Source organism: Triticum aestivum, chromosome 1A (genome assembly GCF_018294505.1).
Source record: "Triticum aestivum cultivar Chinese Spring chromosome 1A, IWGSC CS RefSeq v2.1, whole genome shotgun sequence".
Classification (NCBI taxonomy): domain Eukaryota; kingdom Viridiplantae; phylum Streptophyta; class Magnoliopsida; order Poales; family Poaceae; genus Triticum; species Triticum aestivum.
In genome coordinates, this window is record NC_057794.1 from 435,379,778 (window position 1) to 435,398,251 (window position 18,474).

At 44.1% G+C, this 18,474-nt stretch overlaps 1 long non-coding RNA gene across 1 annotated transcript in view; it reads left to right on the forward strand.

Annotated features, from left to right (window-relative positions):
* Positions 1-3,563: 3,563 nt before the first annotated feature.
* Positions 3,564-18,474, forward strand: part of LOC123054466 (uncharacterized) — a 36,288-nt gene continuing 21,377 nt past the window's right edge. The window contains exons 1-3 of the long non-coding RNA XR_006426184.1: positions 3,564-4,122; positions 9,991-10,089; positions 10,200-10,282. This is a non-coding gene — a long non-coding RNA (uncharacterized lncRNA). The remainder of the gene's footprint in view (positions 4,123-9,990; positions 10,090-10,199; positions 10,283-18,474) is intronic.

Below are 18,474 nucleotides of genomic sequence, written 5' to 3' on the forward strand. Positions count from 1 at the left end.
TGCTTCTCCGTGAGTATCTTCGTTCATAACGATCATCTTTACTCCTTCTCTCTCTTGGTGGTGATCCTTCGCTTCTTCTTTTTGGAGAATCTTCTCTTCTCTTGTAGGGAGCCGTACACTCATTGGAATAGTGTCCGGGTCTTCCACAATTATAACAGTTTCGCTCTCTACTAGAAGATCTTTTGTCATTGTAGGACCTTGACTTGGAGCTTCTATCTTTGCTTCTACTCTTGTAGAACTTGTTGAAGTTCTTCACCATTAAGTTCAATTCTTCATTGAAGTCTTGTTTCTCACTTGATGATGTAGGGGCTTCACATGAGGCTTTATAGGCACCACTTGATTTGTTGTGAAGTTCCTCTTTATCCTTAAGTGACATCTCATGAGCAACAATTCTTCCAATCACCTCCGTTGGCTTGAGATCTTTGTAATTGGGCATCATTTGGATCAATGTGCACACGGTATCATATTTTCCATCCAAGGCTCTTAGGATCTTCTTGATGATGAATCTATCGGTCATCTCTTCACTTCCTAAGCCGGCAATCTCATTTGTGATGAGAGCAAGCCTAGAGTACATTTCAGCGACACCTTCACCATCCTTCATCTTGAACTTGTCAAGTTGGCTTTGAAGCACATCCAACTTGGATTCCTTGACGGAGTCGGTACCTTCGTGCATATCAATCAAAGTGTCCCAAATTTCCTTTGCATTCTCAAGGCGGCTGATTTTGTTGAATTCTTCGGGGCACAATCCGTTGAAGAGAATATCACAAGCTTGAGCATTGTACTGCAACATCTTCAACTCATCCGCAGTAGCTTCACAGTTTGGTTCTCTCCCGTCAAAGAAGTCACCTTGCAAACCAACACACACAATGGCCCAAACAGCGGGGTTATGTCCAAGAATATGCATTTTCATTTTATGCTTCCAACTAGCAAAATTAGTACCATCAAAGTAAGGACCTCTACGGTGATAATTTCCCTCGCTAGACGCCATACTCTCCTAGGTTGTGAAACCAAGGCTATGACCACCAAAAGCTATGGAGATCAAGCAAATGGAGACCAAGGCTCTGATACCACTTGTAGGATCGAAAGTATGTCTAGAGGGGGGTGATTAGACTACTTGACCAAATAAAAGCTTAACCTTTTCCCAATTTTAGTTCTTGGCAGATTTTAGCTAATTTTAGGACAAGTCAAGCAATCATCACATAATTCAAGCAAGCATGCAAAGAGTATATAGGCAGCGGAAAGTAAAGCATGCAACTTGCAAGAATGTAAGGGGAAGGGTTTGGAGATTTCAAACGCAATTGGAGACACGGATGTTTTTCCCGTGGTTCGGATAGGTGGTGCTATCCTACATCCACGTTGATGGAGACTTCAACCCACGAAGGGTAACGGTTGTGCGAGTCCACACAGGGCTCCACCCAAGGGCAACGGTTGCGCGAGTCCACACATGGCTCCACCCACGAAGGGTCCACGAAGAAGCAACCACCCACAAAGGGTCCACAAAGAAGCAACCTTGTCTATCCCATCATGGCCATCGCCCACACAGGACTTGCCTCACTAGCGGTAGATCTTCACGAAGTAGGCGATCTCCTTGCCCTTACAAACTCCTTGGTTCAACTCCACAATCTTGTCGGAGGCTCCCAAGTGACACCTAGCCAATCTAGGAGACACCACTCTCCAAGAAGTAACAAATGGTGTGTAGGTAATGAACTCCTTGCTCTTGTGCTTCAAATGATAGTCTCCCCAACACTCAACTCTCTCTCATAGGATTTGGATTTGGTGGAAAGAGGGTTTGAGTGGAAAGCAACTTGGGAAGGCTAGAGATCAAGATTCATATGGTAGGAATGGAATGTCTTGGTCTCAACACATGAGTAGGTGATTCTCTCTCAAAACATATGAGTTGGAATGGTGTGTGTGTTCTGATGGCTCTCTCACCGAATGAGAAGGAGGTGGAGGGGTATATATAGCCTCCACACAAAATCCAACCGTTACACAGTTTTCCAATCTCGGTGGGACCGAATCAATAAACTCGGTCTGACCGAAATAGTAAACCTAGTGACCGTTAGGAATTTCGGTGGGACTGACATGCAACTCGGTAGGACCGATTCGGTTAGGGTTTGGGCATAACGTAATCTCGGTGAGACCGATTACACAAACTCGGTGAGACTGAATTTGGTAATTAGCTAACCAGAGAGTTGGTCAGGCAAACTCGGTGGGACCGATTTGCTCTTTCGGTGAGACCGAGTGGAACTCGGTGAGACCGAAAAGTTACAAAGGGGAAACACTGAGTTTACATTGTAATCTCGGTGGGACCGATTCGCTCTTTCGGTAAGACCGAAAAGTTACGAAAGGGAAACAGAGAGTTTGCAACCCCATCTCGCTGAGACCGAGATCCTTATCGGTAGAACCGAATTGCTAGGGTTTGGCAGTGGCTAATGACAAGTGAAACTCGGTGGCGCCGAATAGGAAGAATCGGTAGGACCGAGTTTGGCTTAGGGTTTAGGTCATATGTGGATATGGAAAAGTAGTTGAGGGTTTTGGAGCATATCACTAAGCACATGAAGCAAGAGGCTCATTAAGCAACACCTCATCCCTCCTTAATAGTATTGGCTTTTCCTAAAGACTCAATGTGATCTTGGATCACTAAAATATAAAATGAAGAGTCTTGAGCTTTTGAGCTTGAACCAATCCTTTGTCCTTAGCATTTTGAGGGTTCCACTTTCACATCCATGCCATGCCAATCATTGAGCTTTCCTGAAATAATCATCTTGGAATAGCATTAGCTCAATGAGCTATATGTTGTTATGAATTACCAAAACCACCTAGGGATAGTTGCACTTTCAGACACCAACGACTACTTTTTTCGTTGTTGTTCGACTGAGCTTGCATTACAATTGGGGAGTTCCTATTTGACCCCTCGACTAGGCCGACCCATTGGCGTGCACGTTCGTTCGCCCTACTGGTACTGTAGCACAACGGAAATTCATGAAAAGCAGTGCACACACAAGGAATCAAACTACAGACCTCTCACTGGTTAAGGACTGTCGCTAGCCAAAGTTTGAAATTTCAAAATTTTGTTCATGTTGTTCAAAAAATATTCGATTTTTCAAATATTATTTGTCTTTTGAGAAATTGTTCATGATTTCCAAGAAATGTTTGAAAAAAATTGAACCATGTGAACAAATTTTGAAAATGCATGAACAGTTTTTTTAAAATGTGATCATTTTTAATTGTGTTTTTATTTTTTTGAATTTGTGAACAATTTTTATAATTATAAACTAAATTTAAAAGTATAGACATTTTTATTGAAAAGTGAAGATTTTTCTAAATTACTCTTTTAAAAAAGTGATCAAATTAAAAAAAATACGAACGAGCGTCATATAGGAAATTCCTTACAATTGGTCGTCCGCTGAGGTTGTCGCTTGGCTAGGCCTGCGATCCACTTGGGCCTTCTCCCGTGTGTAGCTGCTGTAACATCGGCCCGGTTTTCCGCTAGGTCGATTTTCTGTAAAAGAAACGGTCGAAGCCCACAACGCAGGAGAAACCCCCAACACGGGCGGCAACCTTGATCCCCTCCTTCCTCCCAGTCCCCACCGCCGCCACGAACTCTGCTCCGACACGAACTCTGCTCAAGCCCGCTCCCATGGTTCCCGTCATCGACATGGCCTCTTTGCCCGTTCCGCAAGCCGAAGGCACCACCTACAGAAAGGACTCGAGTCCCACGATCGAAATCCCAGATCAGACCGGATCGCGGCGGCCGGCGGCGCCACGACAGTTCGCCGACCTGCAGTCCTCCTCACGGGACAAGCTGCGTTCGCGGTGCGCACTCGCTGCCCGCCGGCTTCGACGGTGTGGGCCGGGGCGCCGCCCTTCCGCAGATCCGCAATCGAGTCGTGCGTCCGGTCTGACGCCTCCCATCGACGTCCACGGCTCTGTGCTCTTCCATGTTCTCTCCTAGCGCAGGCTGTGGGGGCGCTACGCCGCTATCTGCCGGCTCCTCATACAAGAGCTGTGGACAAACTGAGCCCTGTGGGAAACAATTGCATCAGCTCAGCGACGTCCAGCGTTTCTCCTCTCTACGTTTCTTTGCACGCCTCATCTCCAAGCACGAATTCACGACGTGATGTAAGTTTCATCATCATTGATCTGTTTTCTTGGTCATGACTTGATTCCCTCTTTTGCTCTAAATATTGTGACTACTGCATGCCATTGCTCTAAATTTCTTGATTACTGCATGCCGCTGGAGTTGCTGTGTATAGGCGGTGAACCATAATACATGTATGTCATGCCTTCCACATGTTTGACGTACCGAATTGCTCACACAAAATTTGACGGGAACAGAAAGCAGCATGGCTTCCAGCTGTCAATCTTCGAGTTTCTACAAATTTTAAGCCCAATGTTCCTCTATGTCCCTGTTTCTTACCTCCTCGCTCACCGAAGCAGATCAAGAAGCAGCAGCGAAGTCCCCCTGATGTTCCATCTCTCCCATTTGTGTGTCCCCATCTTTCCATGTTTGTCTCTCCATCTCTCTGATAAAATTAACAAGAACTAGTCCTCTCTATCTTTCTTTCTCTACATAAGGTCTAGTACACTATTGAAGGATACATGTCTTGACGGAGAGATAAAACTCACATTATGCGTTGTAATTCAAATTATTAGTTATTTTTATTAGGTGGGTCATCAGCCTAAGGCAACAAGCCAAGAATCGTGAGGGGAGAGAATTTGACATCATAAATGACTATCTCTAGTAATACCTTTTTCCTTGTATGTTTTTTGTCAATTATATTTCAACCTGCACCTTTCAAATATTATTTCTCTGTGTCCTTACTTCTTATACTAAGTCTACAAAAACAAAATACAGAAATAGCAAATCTAAGTATGCTCTAGATATTCAACATGTGAGACAATAGGTGAAAAAGACCAACAAAGCATCATTCTGGAAAGAAGATATCAACATTGGATTTGAATCTTTCACATTTTATCACAAAGAAAGACAGCTAAAAACTCACTTCCAATGGATGTGGCACAAACGAAAGGAGCCAAGCAGGACTGAGTGCAAGTCTTGTATTCTTCATCTGCATATATTGATAATGTAGGGTCTTTGTACAGTTGATTACACTCTAACTATCTTGTATGGACAAAAAATAATCTTGATTCAGTTCTTTTTATTTAATAATTAACGTGTGAATTTTCTTGGGGTTGGCAGTTAGTATAGGTGTATATCCGGTAAGGATTAGGGTGCAAGTGATGCAAATTCACATGAAGTTTATATAATATACAATGCAAGCAAACAATTGTATAGACTCACAAAATAATGGAACTTTTTGTTCTTCAGGCAAGCTGGAATGTTCTTGCATCAGCAGTGAATGTGCTGCTACCCATAATATTGATTTTAATATTGATTCTTTAGAAAGAGAGAATCACATCTGGTGACTTTTAGTAGTGGCCAACACTCTAGCCAGATTGATTTCATCCTCTCGAGAAGAGAAGATAGGCGTGCGTGCCTAGACTGTAAGGTGATACCTGGGGAGAGTGTTGTACCCCAGCATAAGCTGGTGGTTGCTGACTTCCGCTTTCGGATTCGTGTCCAGCGGGATAAGCGTGCCAAGGTCGCTAGAACGAAGTGGTGGAAGCTCAAGGGGGAGGTAGCTCAGGTGTTCAAGGAGAGGGTATTTAAGGAGGGCCCTTGGGAGGAAGGAGGGGATGCGGACAATGTGTGGATGAAGATGGCGACTTGCATTCGTAAGGTGGCCTCGGAGGAGTTTGGAGTGTCCAGGGGAAGGAGAAGCGAAGATAAGGATACCTGGTGGTGGAATGATGATGTCCAGAAGGCGCTTAAAGAGAAGAAAGATTGCTTCAGACGCCTATACCTGGGTAGGAGTGCAGGCAACATAGAGAAGTACAAGATGGCGAAGAAGGCCGCAAAGCGAGCTGTTGGTGAAGCAAGGGGTCGGGCATATGAGGACCTCTACCAACGGTTAGGCACGAAGGAAGGTGAAAGGGACATCTATAAGATGGCTAAGATCCGGGAGAGGAAGACGAGGGATATTGGCCAAGTCAAATGCATCAAGGACGGAGCAGGCCAACTCTTGGTGAAGGACGAAGAGATTAAGCATAGATGGCGGGAGTACTTCGACAAGCTGTTCAATGGGGAGAATGAGAGTTCTACATTGAACTGAATGACTCCTTTGATGATACCAGCATGCGTTTTGTGCGGCGCATCCAGGAGTCTGAGGTTTAGGAGGCTTTAAAAAGGATGAAAGGAGGCAAGGCGATGGGCCCTGATTGTATCCCCATTGAGGCGTGGAAAGGTCTCGGGGACATAGCGATAGTATGGCTAACCAAGCTTTTCAACCTCATTTTTCGGGCAAACAAGATGCCAGAAGAATGGAGACGGAGTATATTAGTACCAATCTTCAAGAACAAGGGGGATGTTCAGAGTTGTACTAATTACAGTGGAATTAAGCTGATGAGCCATACAATGAAGCTATGGGAGAGAGTCATTGAGCACCGCTTAAGAAGAACGACAAGCGTGACCAAAAATCAGTTTGGTTTCATGCCTGGGAGGTCGACCATGGAAGCCATTTTCTGGGTACGACAACTTATGGAGAGATATAGGGAGCATAAGAAGGACTTGCATATGGTGTTCATTGACTTGGAGAAGGCCTATGATAAGATACCGCGGAATGTCATGTGGTGGGCCTTGGAGAAACACAAAGTCCCAGCAAAGTACATTACCCTCATCAAGGACATGTACAATAATGTTGTGACAAGTGTTCGAACAAGTGATGTCGACACCGATGACTTCCCGATTAAGATAGGACTGCATCAGGGGTCAGCTTTGAGCCCTTATCTTTTTGCATTGGTGATGGATGAGGTCACAAGGGGTATACAAGGAGATATCCCATGGTGTATGCTCTTTGCGGATGATGTGGTGCTAGTTGACGATAGTCGGACGGGGGTAAATAGGAAGTTAGAGTTATGGAGACAAACCTTGGAATCGAAAGGGTTTAGGCTTAGTAGAACTAAAACCGAGTACATGATGTGCGGTTTCAGTACTACTAGCTGTGAGGAGGAGGAGGTTAGCCTTGATGGCCAGGTGGTACCTCGGAAGGACACCTTTTGGTATTTGGGGTCAATGTTGCAGGAGGATGTGGGTATTGATGAAGATGTGAACCATCGAATCAAAGCCGGATGGATGAAGTGGCGCCAAGCTTCTGGCATTCTCTGTGACAAGAGAGTGCCACAAAAGCTAAAAGGCAAGTTCTACAGGACGGTGGTTCGACCCGCAATGTTGTATGGCGCGGAGTGTTGGCCGACTAAAAGGCGACATGTTCAACAGTTAGGTGTGGCGGAGATGCGTATGTTGAGATGGATGTGTGGCCACACGAGGAAGGATCGAGTCCGGAATGATGATATACGAGATAGAGTTGGGGTAGCACCAATTGAGGAGAAGCTTGTCCAACATCGTTTGAGATGGTTTGGGCATATTCAACGCAGGCCTCCAGAAGCTCCAGTGCATAGCGGACGGCTAAAGCGTGCGGAGAATGTCAAGATAGGGCGGGGTCGACCGATTTTGACATGGGAGGAGTCCGTTAAGAGAGACCTAAAGGATTGGAGTATCGACAAAGAGCTAGCTATGGACAGGGGTGCGTGGAAGCTTGCTATCCATGTGCCAGAGCCATGAGTTGGTTGCGAGATCTTATGGGTTTCACCTCTAGCCTACCCCAACTTGTTTGGGACTAAAGGCTTTGTTGTTGTTGTTGTAAGTAGACATCAAAATAAACTCATAAAATAATAGCACGACCAATGCCACAATTGAGTACGCTAGATGGTCTCTCCTACATTAATTTTGTGATATTTAAATGAGCTAAATCATGAGTTTCACATATCTCTCTCTTGGTCAGAAATAGTTCTGTAATTTACAGTCATGATAAACTCAGAACATGATAAATCAAAAATAACATTTATCTTACAAATGTGAACCATCTTTTATATTGTAGTAGTCAAACTTACATCTTTTTTACTGCATGTTTCGTAGTAGGACATCTATTTACGAAACGGAAGGTAGCATACTTGTTGCTGCACAAACAATTATATTGTTTACATCGAGCTATCTTTTTTACTGCATGTTTCGTATTAGGACATCTGTTTATGAAACGGAAGGTAGCATATTTGTGGCTGCACAAACAATTATATTGTTTACTAAAAGAATGACGGAAAAAATGTTTACTTGCTAGACTAAAAGATCGATGGAAAAAATATTTCTTGACTTTATAACTCTTATCAATTTTACTCGACAAAGAGGCAGATCATTAATTTTGCAACCAACATTTCATTTGCATGGTACTCGGCAATCTGCACCGATGTGAATCCTACATCCCATCAATTGAGTTATTCCACGACAATCTATCTGTGACCATAAAGTCCCACGTTGCTATCTGAACTGTGTGGCTTCTCTCTACCACAAGTGAAATCCACCTCGAATTGCGTATTTTTTGGATCGCATTGATGCGCATTGGTTGTAGACACATTCCAGTCTTCTACTAATGAAATATCGAAACAATATTAGTAACTCTATTATTAATGCACGTAAATACAGAAAAGCAAAATATCTATCAGGACTACAATGACGACATGCCTGCAAACTTAATTCTTGAATTTGCAGTACTAAGTATAATATATAACTGAAGTTTGACCAAGAACATTACATCATTGCATTTCTTTATAGAAGTAGTCCACTGTTGTGATACAATGCTTATTGTAGTAATTTCTACATTCAACTATGTTATAGAACTGAAGGTGTCTACACTAAATTTCTCCAAGATTTCTAAAGAAAGCAAAAATAAGAAAATATTTGCCCTAAGATTTCTCCAAGAGATGCATACCAGGAGCAAAATTAATATATTGATGATGACTTTAATCTTCATGTAAGGTACATGCTCATAAACTTGGCTGATGCTGCCGTGGCTAATCTAGCCTTATTTCTTGCTGCCGGTTTCTATGAACAAGAAACCAACAAAACTAAAGTTCACTTTAATATAAAGTTTTAGCTGCAGCCAGAAAGAATTGCCAAGCTCTTGTATGTTTAGTCGGTGGACTTTAAAGAAAAATCATGGATAAATGAAGAAGCTAGATGTGGCCATATAGTGCAAGAAACAAGTAGTGAGCGAGACAAAAGCTTGGTGATGAGAAAATAATACATTGGTATTGAAGACAAATACCAGGGAAGGCTTAACAAATCGACTCTCTTCAAGAACCTCTCTTGAACCCATGGCTCATGTACAACTAGAGTAGCTGCTGCACCTTGAGTCCTGCCACAGCGCCTCTGTTCGATACGCTGGGAAGCAGGTAGAGATGAAGGGCGTATGTGACATAGAAGATGGCGAGCTACATCTTGCATCTACAAATGAGGGCGACCTAGGCCCGTGTTCGACACTGCAGTTCTTGGTTGGTGTGTCAGATAGCAACCCAGGCAGCGGTGTGAGGCGGCAACGGCTGGACGCGGTAGTAACCCTAGCTGTGGCCGCGCTCGCTCTTAACGAGAGAGGAAGAAGAAATCAGCTCGGGGCTAGCGAGTTGATGGGGCAGGGAAGAGAGCTGGCGGGTCCACTCGTTGACGAGTATTTGTTTGAGAGAGTAGGCGAGGAAGCGACACACAAACATGCGAATCGACGTACCACAACCTACCATCACAACCGCACTTCCCTTTAATAGTAAAGATAGTAGTAATAACAATAGTTTCTTCCTTCAGAGGTTCATGAGGTTCATGAGCTTGATGAGCTCCATGAGCTCATCAACAAGCAAAGGATTTCTATTGCTGGTTCTTTAAAGACCGTTGGCTAATATCCTTTATTTTCATACAATGGGATGGTACTTCCAATTGGTACATTGATTGTTGGATTTGATGGAACTGCGAGTGGCCCTTTGACATATTTTAGTGTCATTAAGCAGTACTTAGGTCTATGCCTAACAATTCCGCTCTTTTTCTAGGGTCTGGTCTTGGTACTATGTTGATAGCGAGGGTGCAAGGCTCAAGGGAAGCAGCCGGTTCTGTAGTTCTTTGTATGCTTATAGTATCTTGGATGAGGGGTATGTTTTTTTATACCTCTATATGTTGCTTTGCTCACAGTTCATATTATCTTGAAGTTGCATCTCTTATGTTTGTGCTTTACATTTCATTTACAAATTCAACATGTCAGTTGAGGAAGCTGCTGAGTTAGCATGGCGGGCTTTTATCACGCAATATTCCGTGACAGAGCTAGTAGTGGCTGTGTTCCTGGTGGTATGCATTCTGTTTCTTAGTTTCTATCCTGATATTTGTTTTGTTCACTCAATAAGCACGATACAACTTGCATGCAGATTTGTTAAACACCTTGCCATTTATATCTTTCTTTTGAAATCACATACATAACTGTTTATTTGAGTTACTTATTGGTGAAGTTGAGATATTTTCCCCCCATCGTGTAATACACACCCCTAGGTTGGGAATAGAGATTACCGTCGAAATGATGGTGATAAATTAACCCACACCAAACGTACATTGTTGTAGAGTATAGAAGGTGCTGTAGAGTATAGACATGGGTCTAGACATCTAGACAAACCTACCGAGGATTTCTAAAACAATATAATTATAATGGTACATGTAAATTACATGCGTAGATTTATTCTTTTTGTATACGGCTTTCATGTTAGTAGATTTAAAAAAATATGGTGTGCTGTATAAGGATTATGGTCAACGCTATGTTTTTCTTCGTGTTCGCCTTTTCTTTTTCCTTCTTAATTTTTTGAACCTTTTTCAAGTTTGTGAACAATTTTCAGTTCACATTTTTTGAATTTGCTAAAATGTTGAATTACCGTATATTTTCCAAATTCGTGAATATTTTTTGAAAATTTTGAACCTTTTCCAATGGTTGAATAGTTTTTGAATATGTGAGCGATTTTGGAATATGTGAATAGTTTTTAGAATCAGTTAACAATTTTGAATTGCCGTGAACATTTTTTGAATTCCTTAACAGTTTTTGAATTCGTGAACATTTTTGGAATTCATACTTGTCTTGAATATGAGAACATTTTTCGAACACAATAACATTTTTGGAATTTGTGAACACTGTTTTAGAATCCACGGACATTTTTTGAATTCGACGCAAACATTTAACAATTTTTTGTATTCATGTACATTATTTGAATTCATGAACTTGTTTTGAATACGTTAACATTATTTAATATGTGATCATTTATATGAATACGTTAACATTTTTGGAATTCACAATTTTTTTAATCCGTGAACTTTCTTTGAATACGTGAACATTACTGGAATTGGCAACATTTTTCGAATTCGCAAACATAATTTTTGAATTTGTGAACATTTATTTAATTCACAAACTCTTTTTTTTCAAATTTGCCTTAGATGTTTGTAGATTCTAAGGATATGGTGTGATGTATAAAGAATTATGATCAATGCTATGTTTAGTGTTTGGGTCATTATTATTTGGAAGCAGGGTAAAAAAAGAAGATTATCATTTGGGCTTGATAGAGTATGATTATATCCCACTCGGTCGTGTTTGCATCAAACACGTGTCCCCCTTTGGAGAAGAATACGCCAACCATTTTGGTAGCGGGCCTATAACTCATCTCAAACACGTGTCCCCCTTTGGAGAAGAATACGCCAACCATTTTGGTAGCGGGCCTATAACTCATCTCGACAATTCTGTTTAGGCCTCATTCCGCTAATACGCTAGGCATCATCTCCTTTCCTGTATTTCTCTCCTTTCCCGTATTTCTCTTAGTCTCACTCCAAAACACTTCACGATCCAACAGAGGGAATGCCAACATCCATGGTGGAATTGTCCCATTCGGCTGTTCATGCCACTTGAGAGGATGAAGGCTCTAGCAACATCATGCGAGAGGCATCGTCACTAGTGATTTTGCCACCATCCTGGCCACGACGACAATGCCGCAGGACATATAGTGGAGGGTAGAGTAGGAAAGTGGAGCGACGGCGCCGCAAGAAGAGGTGCATTGGAACAGGGGGCACTGTAGTCTGTTTCTTCTTCTGGGCGAGTGTCAGGCAAATAGACAAGACTCCCAACAAAATGTCGATAAAGCGTCAGATTAGACAATGGATGAATATCAGTAGTAGCAGGAGGTGAACATTGAGCTCCATTGGAGTCTCAACATTGCGCTCATCTTTAAGAGCAACATGAGTAAGAAGATCCTAGATTATTATTTTGGACCAAGAAGGGACCTCAATCCCAAGAAAGTAGCAGAGAGGGTCAAGATAAGACATAAGAAACTGCATAACATGCCTTCACAAAGGCAATATACTCACGGTCTGCTTCAGTGATGATCATGTCATCAACATGAAGAAGAGTCCTACCAAGAGTAGGGCAAGCAACGTCGGATCTTGAGCACTCGCTAAAAACCAGCAACATCCATCATAGAGGCAAAACGCTCATACCAGGCACGAGACGCTTGCTTAAAGCTATAGAGAGAGCGATGAAGACGACTAAGCATGTCGTAAGGAGTAGAATACCCAGGTGGTGGTTTTATGTAAACCTCCTCACGCAGCTCACTATTAAGAAATACATTGTTAACATCGAGCCTAGACATGAACCAGTGGCGAACAGAGGCCACAAGCATACGGTTTTGCAGGAGCAAAAGTCTCATCGTAATCAGGACCATGCTCCTGCTGAAAGCCATGACCCACAAGACAAGTTTTTCTAATGCTCAAAAGAACCATCAGAGTGAGTCCTAACCTTGTAGACCCACCAAGTGATGGGACGAACACGAGGAGGAACATAAACAATATCCCACGTGCTGATGCACTCAAGAGCAGCAATCTCACTCGAGCAGCAATCTCCTGTGTCATAACAAGGTGCCATTTGGTATGAACAACATCACAACAAGAAGTCGGCTCAAGAACAGCAGCGCCAATGCTTGGAAGATCAATGCGGTCAACAGGACGAAGCGGACGAGGACGGAAGCCATAAGTAGGCTGAGACGGGGAAGTTGGCACATCAGTAGATGCATCGACAACACGTAGACGACCTATATAGAAGTTAGGAAAAAAATGGAGAATAAAAGCTGGAATCATCGGGGGATAAACTTAGGTGATGGAGACAAGGAAGCCACCGGTGATGAAGGTGTAGAATCATGTGATAAGCGAGGTGAGGAAATCATAGGAGATGATGACGTTGGTTCTACAATAATCAGAGAAGCATGAGCAGTACGACGATTGGATAAGGGCTCAATAGGAGTGGTAGTAGTGTCGAAAAAAATGTGGGAAGAGATGTACTCCACTTAAAAGGCCAAAGAAGATGGACGCGGGTAGAAGGGAGGAGACTCTACAAAAGTCATATCCTAAGAAATAGGCATTCGACGACCAACATGATCCCAACAACGATATCCCTTGTGCTCATCGTTGTATCCTAAGAAGACACACTGAACAGACTGAGAAGTCACTTTGGTGAATTCACGAGGTGTAAGAAGGACATAACAAACACAACAAAAAAATTGAAGCGTCGAATAAACGATCAAATAGACGCTCGAAAGGAGCGTCACCCTGCAGAGCAGTGGATTGCTGAAGGTTGATGAGATAGATGGAAGTGGAGACATACTCGGCCCAAAAGTGCGGTGAAAGAGAGGCGGTGACCATCAATGGACGAGCCGTCTCAAGGTGACGATGCTTGCGCTTAGCCACACCATTTTGAGCATGAGCACCAGGATAAGAGAACCAAAGCCAGCTCAGCAATGATTCCACGCAACAACTTGGAGATATGCTCTCCAGAAGAGTCACCATAGAACACATGAATAGGCGTAGAGAATTGAGTGTGAACCTTGGCAGCAAAATGCTTATAGATAAGACCTCACTACGAGAAGAAATAAAGTATATATCAAGGTGTGTTGAGAGAAGTCACTAGTGGAGGCAAAGGAAGATGATCCCTTGAGATCAGAGTGAACAAGGTCTAAAGGATGCTGAGACACTGGACCACGTATTAGAGACATCACCGGAGACGGATCCAAAAGATCACGTCGAACTAAGGATGAGAGATCACAAGTGACGCAAGGCGATGATGCCACTCTTGAAAATATATGGTAGACAAGGCAACAGAGGCGGAGACTGGCGGCGCTGGCAGTAGAGGGACTTGATCCGACATCCCACTTGCGTTTGCACTCTTCGTACCCCGTCGATCTGGCTGGGTGTTCCTTTCCTGTTTGCGGGTTGTGTGCCACATGCTTGATTAAGCACCCCAGGTTCTCCTACTGTGCGCCCTTGGCCTCGACTTTAGGTAGCGCCTGTCCTCGGCTCGTCTCGTGCATAATCCAGGTACGCGTCGACTGTCCGAGCTCCTGCTCACCATTGGTGGTGCTCGAGCGTGCGGTTATGGTGTCACACATAAAGGAACACGGGATGTGGGATTGAGACAGTGCTTGTAGCAACCCGCAACAAGGCAAAGGATGCCCATCCAGACTGGTAGGGAGCGGAGGTGGTCACAAAGGTGGATGTTGACTCCATAGGAGTCTCAACAGTGCACTCATCAGTAAGAGTAGCACGAGTAAGAAGTAGCACGAGTAAGAAGATCCTGGACATACTTCTCTTAGAAAATAAAGAAGTCATTAGAGGTAGAAGAAAATCTCAATCTCAAGGAAGTACCAAAGAGGACTAAGATCGGACATAAGAAATTCACTATGACGAGCCTTCACCAAAGCAATGTACTTAAGAGTCGTTGCCAGTGACGATCGACATGTAGAAGAAGTGTTCGACCACGAGTTGAATGGTGGACCGGAAGTGTACGATAATGATCACTCGTAAAACACTAGCCGCAATCACCACTGAGACGAAGCGCTCAAACCAGGCACAAGGGGTTTGCTTAGGGCCATATAGACATCGGCGAAGACGACAAACCATGAAGAGAACCTAGGTGGTGGCTACTTGTAGGCATTCTTGACATCAAGCTGAGAGACAGACTAGCGGCGAATAGAAGCCACATTGAGGAAGTGTGCAAAGAGTGGTCACATGGGCCATATATATAGGAGTAAATGTCTCTTCGTAGTCATGACCATGCCCTCACCACTAAATGAGCTTTGTAACGCTCAAGAGTATCATCAGTCTTAACCTTGTAGACCCACTTACAAGTGATGAGACGAGCACGAGGACGTCGAGGAGGAAGGGAAATGAGATTTCACGTGCCGATGTGGGCAAGAGCATCAATCTTCGATGCCATCACGTGAAGCCATTTGGGATGAACAACCTCACGGCAAGAAGTTGTCATGGGAAGAGCTGCGCAGTAACCATAGCGGTCAATAGGCAGAAGCGCGCGAGCTCGAAAGCCATAAGTAGGCTAAGCTGGAGGCCGTGCGTTGCCAACGAAAGAAGATATAATAGTCGAGGGAGATGGCTTATCAGAAGAATCCACAACACGTGGACCACGAGTGGAGTAAAGTCGAGGAACATGAGCAAAAGAAGGAACATATAAAAAGTCAAAGTGAGTCATAACATTCCCATCAAGTGATGGGACAAACACGAGGAGGAAGAGAAACAATATCCCACGTGCCGATGCGCTCAAGAGCAACAATCTCCTCTGCCATGCAAGCAAGGTGCCATTTGGTATGAATAACATCACGATAAGAAGTCGTCTCTAGAACACTAGCACCAACGCTTGGAAGACCAAGGCGGTCAACAGGCGGAAGCGGACGAGGAAGCAAGCCATAAGTAGGCCGAGAGGGGAAGTGGCACATCTGTAGACACATTCACAACACGCGGACGATTGTATATAAAAGTGAGGAAAAGATGTAAGAATACGAGCAGAAATCATCGGGATAAACTCAGGTGATGGAGACAAGGAAGCCACAACTGATGAAGGTGTAGAATCATGTGATAAGCGAGGTGAGGAAATCATAGGAGACGATGGCATTGGATCTACAATAATCAGAGAAGCATGAGCAGTACGACGACTGGATAAGGGAGTGATAAGAGTGTTGGATTTAAAAAGAAGAAGAGAGATTTCCTCCATTGTGAAGGTCGAGGAAGATGTATGTCGGTAGAAGGGATGAGACTCAACAAAAGTCATATCCCCAAAAATAGCCATCTGACGCCCAACATGATCCCAATAATGATATTCCTTATGCTCATCGTTGTATCCTAAGAACACACACTCAACGGACCGAGCAGTCAGTTTGGTGCGTTCACGTGGGCAAGGACATAGCAAACACAACCAAACAATTGAAGCGCCGAATAATAAGGAAAGAATCTAATAGACGCTCGAAAGGATCGTCACCCTGTAGAGCAGTGGATTGCTGAAGGTTGATGAGATAGATGGAAGTGGAGACAGACTCGGTCCAAAAGTGTGGCGAAAGAGAGGCGATGACCATCAATGGACGAGCCGTCTCAAGAAGGTGACGATGCTTGCGCTTAGCCACACCATTTTGAGCATGAGCACCAAGATAAGAGAACCAAAGTCTGCTCAGCAAGGATTCCACGCAACAGTTTGGAGATGTACTCCAGCAGAGTCACCATAGAACACATGAATAGGCGTAGAGAATTGAGTGTGAACCATGGCAGCAAAAGGCTTATAGATAAGACCTCACTACGAGAAGAAATAAAATATATATCCAGGTGTGCTGAAAGAAGTCACTAGCGGAGGCAAAGGGAGATGATCCCTCGAGAACAGAGTGAACAAGTTCTAAAGGATGCTGAGACACCGTCTTGCTATGAGTATAAGGTAACTGGACCACGTATTAGAGACATCATCGGAGACGGATCCAAGAAGATCACGTCGAACTAAGGATGAGAGATCACAAGTGACCCAAGGCGATGATACCACTCTTGAAAATATCTAGTAGACAAGGCAATAGAGCCAGAGACTGGCGGCACTGGCAGTAGAGGGACTTGATCCGGCATCCCACTTGCCTGTGCACTCTCCGTACCCCGCCGATCTGGCTGGGTGTTCCTTTCCTGTTTGCGGAAAGTGTGCCACGTGCTTGATTAAGCACCCAGGTTCTCCTACTGTGCGCGCTTGGCCTCGACTTTAGGTAGCGCTTGTCCTCGGCTTGTTTCGTGCATAATCCAGGTACGCGTTGATTGTCCGAGCTCCTGCTCACCATTGGTGGTGCTCGAGCGTGCGGTTATGGTGTCACACATAAAGGGAACACGGGATGTGGGATTGAGACAATGCTTGTAGCAACCCGCAGCAAGGCAACGGATGCCCATCCAGACTCGTAGGGAGCGGAGGTGGTCACAAGGGTGGATGTTGACTCCACAGGAGTCTCAACAGCGCACTCATCAGTAAGAGTAGCACGAGTAAGAAGATCCTGGACATACTTCTCTTAGAAAATAAAGAAGTCATTAGAGGTAGAAGAAAACCTCAATCTCAAGGAAGTACCAAAGAGGACTAAGATCGGACATAAGAAATTCACTATGACGAGCCTTCACCAAGGCAATGTACTTGAGAGTCGTTGCAAGTGATAATCTACATGTAGAAGTGTTCGACCACGAGTTGAATGGTGGACCAAAAGTGTAGGATAATGAGCACTCGGCAAAAACTAGCCGCAATCACCACTGAGACGAAGCGGTCAAACCAGGCATGAGGGGTTTGCTTAGGGCCATATAGACATTGGCAAAGACGACAAACCATGCCATTAGGAAGAGAACCTAGGTGGTGGCTACTTGTAGGCATTCTTGACATAGAGCGGAGAGGCAAACTAGCGGCGAATAGAAGCCACATTGAGGAAGTGTGCGAAGAGTGGTCACGTGGGCCATATATATAGGAGTAAATGTCTCTTCGTAGTCATGACCATGCTCTCACCACTAAACAAGCTTTGTAACGCTCAAGAGTATCATCAGTCTTAACCTTGTAGACCCATTTACAAGTGATGAGAGGAGCACGAGGAGGAAGGGAAATGAGATTTCACGTGCCGATGTGGGCAAGAGCATCAATATTCGATGCCATCACATGCAGTCAGTTAGGATGAACAACCTCATGGCAAGAAGTCGTCTCGGGAAGAGCTGCGCAGTAACCCTAGCGGTCAATAGTCAGAAGCGGGCGAGCTCGAAAGCCATAACTAGGCTAAGCTGGAGGCGGTGCGTTGGCAACGAAAGAAGATATAATAGTCGAGGGAGATGGCTTATCAGTAGAATCTACAACACGCGGACCACGGGTGTAGTAAAGTTGAGGAACATGAGCAAAAGAAGGAACATACAAAAAGTCAAAGTGAGTCATAACATTCCTACCAAGTGATGGGACAAACACAAGGAGGAAGAGAAACAATATCCAACGTGCCGATGCGCTCAAGAGCAACAATCTCCTCTGCCATCGCAAGGTGCCATTTGATATGAATAACACCACCTGTCGATGCGGGCAAGAGCATCAATATTCGATGCCATCATGTGCAGCCATTTGGGATGAACAACCTCATGGCAAGAAGTCGTCTTGGGAAGAGCTGCGCAGAAAACATAGCGGTCAATAGGCAGAAGCG